At 31.6% G+C, this 9,283-nt stretch overlaps 1 protein-coding gene across 5 annotated transcripts in view; it reads left to right on the plus strand.

Annotated features, from left to right (window-relative positions):
- Positions 1-9,283, plus strand: part of SOX6 (SRY-box transcription factor 6) — a 687,546-nt gene that overhangs the window by 288,942 nt on the left and 389,321 nt on the right. The window contains exon 1 of one of the 5 annotated variants that reach the window (XM_049617917.1): positions 4,850-4,874. The exons of the other annotated variants lie outside the window; for them this stretch is intronic. The gene's annotated coding sequence lies outside the window, so the exon portion shown is untranslated. Of the gene's footprint in view, positions 1-4,849; positions 4,875-9,283 lie in introns of those variants that run through there. 5 annotated transcript variants of the gene reach the window in all.

Consider the following 9,283-nt stretch of genomic DNA (forward strand, 5'->3'; position numbering starts at 1 on the left):
TGATTTGTATTTCCCTGATGATGAGTGATGTTGAGCACTTTTTCATGTGTCTGTCAGCCATTTGTAGGTCTTCTTTGAAAAAATGTCTGTTTATGTCTTCTACCCCTTTCTTAACTGGATTATTTGTTTTCTGGGTGTTGAATTTGGTAAATTCTTTATAGATTGGAAATAACAAAGGTTTTTAAGCAGGAGAGTGACATGATCAGATTTAATGTCTTAGGACTATAATTCAGGTAGAAAAAAAAAAGATTTCCCAATGTGGCATCTTCAACTTAGAATTTGAAAAGTAAACTTTTCTATGTTTTGCTTTTCCTGCATTGCATTAAAATTATTAAAGTAGAATGGATTTTTGCCTCCAACTATCATTATTACCCTATTCCCCAAGCTAAATGCAAAACCACATGTATGAGGACAAAAAAAAATCTCCACCATCATTCCTTAAGAGCTAAATGTATACCAGTATAAGCAGAGTCTTCCTATGAGTTTTTGAGTTTGCCAAAGATAGCTTTGAAATAAGGTCAGGAGCTTGAGAGCTGCATACTGAAGGGACTGATCCCAGAGAACAACATGGCTCCAGACACCACACATCTCTGAAGATATTGAAGTGGCCTAATGTGGTTACTTTGACAGCAGCAAACATGAAACAGTCCTTTCAGTTTGAATGACTAATAGCTAGTATGACAGTAAGTGGGAGAGAAAAAAATTCAAAATTTTAATTAAATGATGTTCTACATACTTTTCTCCTTTGGACTCATTTCAGTCACAAATGCTAAAGCAGTTGCCTGAGATTTCCACAGCATTAGTTAATTCAAAGGAGCAGAAAATGAATCAGTACCAGAAACTTATTTATTATGCCCTTCTTTCCTTTAAACACCATGGTAAAGTCAGTATCTCTTGTGATCACAGGAGTTTGCATTTCTAAGACTTGGGTGTATCCAATTTAAAAGTTGATTAACATATATCCAAACATAATAATACAGTTATTTGTTTTATTTTTCTTTACCTTTCTGTTTACTGAAAGTAACCAGTGATGGAAATATTTAATATTATATTTACTTGTATATTTAAGTGATAGAAATAAGACATGAAAATACTGACACTACTGAGAGAAAGCTTTTTTGTGTGTTTTCAAACAAAACAATTCACACGTATGATTTAGACCTACCCTCCTTTATTACAAAATATGAATGCCTCTTGTATTAATAGTGTCCATTGCCTATAGCCCACTGAAAATTGGAGTCCAAGAAATGAAATAGTCACAGCTGAATCAGATCAAGCACCAATTAGATCTGGAGATACCAAGTTTTAGGTGAAATTATGGAAAGAGTTAACTGAATATTAATTGGAAGTGGGGAAGCACGTAATTAAATCCCAGTCCTGATTTTGCTATAGATTAACTGTGCAACTGTGTTTAATTTAGTCCATCTCAGATCTGTATTAGCACTCTACTATTATTGAGTTATTACTGCTGCTAATAAGACCAATACAAGTAATTGAGAGTTTCCAGTGTCCCAGTGCTTTGGTCCTATTTGTTCTACTTTTCTCTTTCTAAAGCTCTAGGTTAGGGGAAAAAACAGTAAAGTGATATATATTTCTGGAGAAGAAGCACTTTTTCTACATAAAACAGTCCTCCAAAATCTGCTATACAGCTTTCTGGCATGTTTTCTGCTAGTTGTATGTGGTATTCAGTGGGACAGTTCCAAAGAGATATACACTGTAGATCAGAAAGAAAAAATTTGCCATAGGTTCATTCTGATAATTTAATTTGCTTTTTGTGCTGCTTGCGACCTTTTCTTTCTTTCTTTTCAGCTATGCAGAGTCCGTGACTACTAGTAATAGCTAAATTTGCCCAGAGGATTCTAATTTCTATTTCAGAAGGTAAAAAAGTGCATTTCACTTTTGAGTATGCTTCTTGAAAATTTTCCCCTTTATCAGTTTATTTTGTTCTTTTCCTAGAGTTGTTTAAACATTTTTTTAACCTAAAAATGAGGGTGTGTCAGAATTGTTGCAAGCAACGATAGAGGTAATCATATGTGGTTCTTGTTATAAGCTTTGTGTTGATATTGACTGCTATTTAAAATAGTACCTCTAAGATGAATCTTTTAGTATTTTTCTTTTTCAAGTGAGCTTATTGTCAACATTTAATCATTTTTCACACCAGTCATATTCTTGTAATACCGTCAATGTCCTAGGATCAATGTAAGGTATTTGAACAAGGGGCTCAATATAGTATGAGTTATTTCCTCTATTACACATTCGTATATTTCTTAGATTTCTAAAGACTGTCTCTTTAAGCAACCAACATTAATTTTACAATTTACTTGTATGTTCTGATTTCCTAAATAGTTTATTGTTTAGAAAATATAGAAACAGTAATGAAGAATATGTTTAAAATCACCATTACCAGAGATAGAGCGCCTGGTAAAATTTTGGTATAATGTCTACATAGTTGAGGTTATATCATATCTAGTTTTGAGTTATAATTTTTAAGTTGAATTTCTTAACAGCTTGTCTTGATGGCTCAGAGTTATCATTATGAACATCTGATTCCTGAGCTACTCCTTGAGATGAGGGTTTGTTAAGGCTACTTATCTCTATATTGAGTGGCCCCTAAAGTGCTGTACTTCTTTGAGTTCTTGTGTCTGCATTTTGGGTTTCCTGCCTTTGACTTTGTTTCCAGACTGTAAGTTGTCATTTCTCTGTAATTGACGTATTTGCCTCCCGTAATACTACCTCTCCTTCTATACTCCTAGAAGCTGCTATTTCTATTCAGCTATGGGCTGATAAGAAGAGAGAGAAAATTAACATTTTATAGTTATTTTTTGTTATACAGCACTTCGTGCAGATGCTTTCACATGAATTATTGCTATTTATCACAAGTTTTTACATTATTCTTGGTTTGGGGCACCTGGGTGGCTCAGTAGGTTCAGTGTTCGACTCTTGATTTCGATTCAGGTCATGATCTCACGGTTTGTGAGATCAAGCCTGGTGCCGGGCTCTGTGCTGACGATGAGGAGCCTGCTTGGGATTCTCTCTCTCTCTCTCTCTCTCTCTCTCTCTAGCTCTCAAAATAAATAAATAAGCATTAAAAATTGTTATTGGTTCAATGTTTATTTATATAACAAAGAGTCATTTATTGAGCACTTACTACATGCCAGGCTCTGCGCTAAGAACTTTATATATACCATGTCAGTTGAGTTTATTCCTGCAGTATTCCAGAGAGGTGGACTATTTTACAGAAAAAATACCTAGTGTCAGAGAAGTTGAGTAACTTGCCCAAGATCATACTACTAGTAAGTAGTAGAGTCAGGATTTGAAGACGTGCCCCTGAAATAATTAAAAGTGCTATAATTATGTCTGAAGTAAGACTCAATAGATTCTGAGCTCAGGCTCCTTTAAATAAGTAAATAAGCTGTAGTGTATTACCTTGAGACATCTGTTTTGGGTTTTGCTTAGTTTCTAATTCTCCTCATTGCTCTATAATAGGGATGTTGCTATACAAGGGATCTATTGAGCAATGTAGTGATTCAAGTGTGGAAAAGTGTCTAAGCAATTCAATATTCAAGCCAAATTAATCCTAACAGAATGAAGTTAACAAATATCTACCAAGGAAGGGACAATTCTTATGATTGTTAAATAAGACTGTTTTTCATAATTCATAGAATCAAGAGTGTATTCTTTGCTAGATTTCCTCTATCAAAAGTACTGATTTATGAAATTACGTAAGAGTTAATTTAGCAATTAGCCAAAACACCATTGTATTGATTGTCCATAGCTATACTTCTTGGGGGAACAGGTTTTAATCTCAATGTGTGTGTGTGTGTGTGTGTGTGTGTGTGTGTGTGTGTGTGTGTATATATATATATATATATATATATATATATATTATACACGAACTGAAGGGGTCATTTCAAGGAGCAGAAAACCTCAATTAGAATTTTTAATGGTAGTTAAGAGGTTAAGTGGTGGTTAATAACTTGGTCTTTAAAGTTTATCTGCCTAGTATAATCTTGCACAAGTTAATTTCTCTGTGCCTAGTTTCTCATATGTAAATTGGGGATAGTGATAATAATACATAATAATACTCATATTTGGGTTGTTTATTTTAGGACTAAATAGGTTAATATATGTCAAGCAATTAGAATCATGCTTATTGCATAAGTGCTTTACAAGTGTTAGCTACTGTTACTTTAAATTTTTAACCATTTTCCAAATCTTAGAGTTCTGTAAAAACTGCTAATAATCTTAAGTCTTTGCCTATCAAAATGTTTTATTTTTCACTTTACAAATAACCTAATAATGTTTTCTATCATTCCCTTTCTCCTTCCTTAAGACTTTCCCTGAACTTGATTATGACCTTCTGATGAACTCTGTAACTTCATTTTAGATCCATTTTTTGGACCTAAGCATCAAAACATCTAAAGTTGCTGTATTTTATTTAGAATGGACACAAGCTTCATGTGAGGTATCCAATATAGCATCTCTTTACCTTCAGAAAATTTTACTCCCAAGTTGTGAAGTTTTCTCTGCTTTGAAAATATGATACATTGGGCAAATAGGGTAACATTGCAGTTCAGCTGCTGACTTGAGGGTTGAATGTGCGTTAGTATCCAATAACAAGAGGACTCCTTGTTTATTTGCTATTTTATTTAAAAAAAAAAGTTGCAAATGGCAATTTACTCTTTTACCCAACCCACCCACCCCTGCTACGGTGTGCATGTGCATGAGAAAGATAAAAGCCATGTTTTCTTCGTGGAAGGGTGTGGAGGTAGAGGATGATTTCAAATTAGAAATAATGACAGTAATTGAGGCTTCCAATGAAGATACTGTGGCCACCAAAGGACAGAGGGGAGACACTAACTTCTGAAGCTGAGGTATTTGATTGAACATGTAGATTGTTCTTTATGTGTTTAGGTGCCAAGTATGTTGTTATTTAAGAGCTGAAGACTGTGTTTGAGAAAGGTGTTTATTGGATGGCTTAATGATGGTTTGGAGGGAAGCAGCCCTGAAATATCTAGAAAACCTGCAATAAGTAAAAAATAACATTTTGATAGGCAAAGACTTTTGCTTTTCTTTTATAATAATTAACTGTGAGACTTAGCTTATTGTAATGGTCATTTATTATTTTGGATAATTAACACTGGCTTAGAGAAAAAAATACCAGACTTTGATTAGAATGCCTAATGCTTTTCTTATTACCTTAAAAAATTGTGTTCTGTTTTGTTCTAAAAAACAGCTTACAACTTTGTTATCCTCAGGTGATTTTATTTCTCAATATTTATTTTGAAAAGTCTGGCATTGTGCCTGTGTGTGCCTCTATGTGTGTTTGTATGTATGTGTGTATTTGGATTGGAGGAGGAGATGAGAGAAGGTGAAATTTGAAGAGAATGGAAAGGCAGTGAAAGTTAGTGTAAAGGATTGGAGATCTTTGTACTCAAAAATAAAACATTTAAAGCATCTTTTCTCTCTTAGAGGGAAAAATGAAACTGACCATATTATGCATATTTCCATGAAGAATGTGTATAAATCTCATATGCAAAATTATAAGAAGAAGCAAACTATCTAAGAGAGGGAAGAAAACATATATGACTTAAAAAATTGTAGCAGAGGTAAAGAGAGACTTTTTTTGAATATATTTTTAAACACAGTGTCCAATTTGGATAAAGTGTTAACAGAGCAGGCCAGCCCATTTATAGATTACAACACTTTAATTTTCTCAATGTTACAAAGTGTTGATTTTGATAAAGAATTTGTTGATGCTATATCAGCTTTTCCATGTGGGGAAGTGCTACTGGTTGATTAGTTAGACTTGAGGCTCAGCCAAAATTCAGAAGTTTGGTCCCCAGTTTTTCTGGCCTTCTGAATAAGAAAAAAGCTACTAAGTTTTCCTGAGCCTTGATTCCCTATGAAGGAAATTCTTCATTATTAAGGATGTCAGTTCTTTTCTCTTCATCTTCTTCCTTTCTTTCTTTAAAAAAAAATTATCTTTTTGTCTCTTGTTATTACCATCTTCATCTATCTTTAATTAGGTAGATGCTAATTTTGGAGGTACTCCAGGGTTTATATTAGCTTAGTCGTATGAAAATTTTTTACATTTGTATCAACCTTTTTTTTTTTTCACTGTAATTTTCAAATCAAAGACTCAATTTTTTTTTTTTTTTTTTTTTTTTTTGACTAGAAGTTTAAAGCTGAGGAGGCTAAACCTTGGTGAAACTAATTGAGTTGCTCAAGATCACATAGTCAAAAATCCAAGTATTTAGGAATCTGGGCAAGGACTTTTGTTAATGCCACACTGCCAAATAATTGACCCTTATGCTTTTTTTTTTTTTTTTGTCTTGCCTTATTGATGACCAGTGTCTGCATGTTTGTTTTTAATATTCTGCTTAACCATTTGCAATTATCTTATTTTACTATGTCTACCTATCTATCAGTAGGTGGACACATATCAAGGAGATTTGCCTGATTGCTTTGTAGGGCTCATTTGCAGCTCAATATAGTACATTTACGAGATTTTATAATTTGAAGTAAAATTTCTGATTGCATAAAATATCCTAATACATTTATGATATTTGCTTTTAGTAGAAAAACTGTCATATCTTTTTGTGTCTGTTTTGACAATAAGAAGGCAATATGTTATTTTTCGCTTTTCCAGAAATTATAGGCTCATTAAACAATTGGAATGGGGAAAAGGGTAAAATATAGTCTTCCTGACTGCTTTTTTTTTTTTTTCTGATTAAAAAACCTAACAGTGATTATTGGAGAAAATTTGGAAAATATACAAAGAAAATTCCATAACGACATCTAGAGTTATCTCAAAATGCTTAAACTGATTATATCCTTGAAATTTATTTACTTAGACACACACATATGTATATATTTAAATGGTATCGTATTGCACATGCTGTTTTGGAAGATGCTTTTTAAAAGTTAATGTTTCATGGTCATTTTTCTCATGTCATTAAATATTCTTCTCCTACATCTTTCTTTTTTTAAATAAACTTTATTATTTACTTCAAAAATAACAGATATCACATATATGAAATTTAGGAAGCACATACAAAAATAAAGAAAAAGAAGAAAAACTGCATTCCTAGTGTCTAGTTATAATCATTATAAATATCAAGTTGTATATATATCCAGTATTAAAATTGTATGTCTTTTTCTTTCTCTGTTTATATCTATATGTCCCTTTAAGACAAAAGTATAATCATATGGTAGCAATTACTTTATGATCTGCTTTTTTATTTAACAGTATATCATATCACTTACAGTTTCCCATGATACACTATTCTTTTACCTCATCATTTTTAATGGTTGAATACTATTCTATTTGTGGGCATTTCAAAATTTAGTTGATCATCTCTAGTTAAGGTTTGTGATTTTTCTACTATTATTAAGAACATTGCAGTAACCTCCTTTGTAGCTTAATCTTTGCACACATGTCTGATGATTTCTTTAGTTCAAATTCTTAGAAATGAATGTGAATTGGGGGTAATCACTTTTTAAAAGCATTTAATCCCTATTGCCAGAATAACCTCCAGAATATATGAACCAGTTTACTCTTACGAGCAGTGTCTGAGAATACTTATTTTGTCACATTCATGCTTATACATAGTATTGTTATCATTTTCAACCATTGCCAATATGACAGAAAATGGCAGTTTATTTTTAGTATAATTTATATTTCTTTGATTAGTAGTGAAATGGAATATTTTTTCATTTGATTTTTGTTCATTTGCATTTCTTTTTTTTTCTTTCTTCCCTTCCCTTTCCTTTCTTTTCTTTTCCTTTCCTTCCTTTTTTCTCTTTCTTTTCCTCCTTCCTTCCTCCTTCCAAACTTCCTTCCCTTCTTCCTTCCCTCCTTCCTCCCATCCTTTTCTCCTTCCTTCTCCCCCACCCCGCTTTTTTTTCTTTCTTAATAAATTTCTTGTTCATATCCTTTGAGAAGTAGCATAGATTTTGGAGTCTGACTGTTGGTGACACAGTTTGAATCTTGGCTCTACCTTCACTACTTATCAGCTCTGTAACCTTGGGTGTTTACTTAATCTCTCAATGTGTGTTTTCTTATCTGTAAAAGTTTCCTATATGTCGTAGGGTTGTGCAAGGCTCAAGTGAATGATATATATAAAATATTTATAACTGTCCAGCACAAAGTAATGCACGTTATTCTAATGGGAAGTTAATTTTTATTCATTTGTAAGAGGTTTTTATATTCTAAAAATATTAACCCTTTTTGTGTATGATGTAGGTATTTTTCCAATCTTTTCATTTTGTCTTCAATTAAAATTTTTAGAAAATCAAGTTTCTCATAAAATCTAAAGTTTTATTTTTCTCCTTTTGAATTTCTTCTTCTGGTATCATTTTTAGACATGTTTTTCCCACTCAACATTATGTAAATATTTACATATATTTTGTTATGGCATTATCATAGTATTTATTTTTTATACTTTTAGTTTTTTAATTCACCTGAAACTTATTTTGTTGTGTGATATGCAATTAGGATGTAAAGAACCAATTGTCCCAACAATATGAGTCATATAATCCATCTTTAAAACACTACAATTATTGGGGCACCTGGGTGGCTCAGTTGGTTGAGCGGCTGACTTCAGCTCAGGTCATGATCTCGCAGTCTGTGAGTTTGAGCCCTGCATCGGGCTGTGTGCTGGCAGCTCAGAGCCTGGAGCCTGCTTTGGATTCTGTGTCTCCCTCTCTCTCTGCCTCTCTCCCACTCATCTCTGTCTCTGTCGCTATAAAAAATAAATAAACATAAAAAAAAAAACCCACTACCATTATCACAGACTAAATTCCTAGAGATATTTGGGTCTGTTTTTCAATTTCTTTTGCTAATAATAAATCTGGTTATTCATTTGGCACACTTTTAATTAGTGAGATTTTATAGATGTATAATATATTAATGATATTTATATTATATAATCTCTCTAAAAGTAATATATTTTATCATATATTAAGTGTATAATATATTTATTTGTATATTGTATATTTATATTATCATATAATAGTTGTATATCATATATAAATATAAATATAAAATATATGTATTATATTTTTATAATTTACATATAAGTTTATATCTTTATAAATTTATTTTAAAATTTAAATTTTATTTAAAATTATTAAAATTTATTTAAATTTATATATATTTATATTTATATAATATATAATATTGTATATAAATTTTAATAATTTAAAAGAAAATTTAAATCTTAAAATAAATTTATAAAGATATAAACTTATGTGTAAATTATAAAAATATAATACATAT

Source organism: Panthera uncia, chromosome D1 (assembly GCF_023721935.1).
Source record: "Panthera uncia isolate 11264 chromosome D1, Puncia_PCG_1.0, whole genome shotgun sequence".
NCBI classification, from domain to species: domain Eukaryota; kingdom Metazoa; phylum Chordata; class Mammalia; order Carnivora; family Felidae; genus Panthera; species Panthera uncia.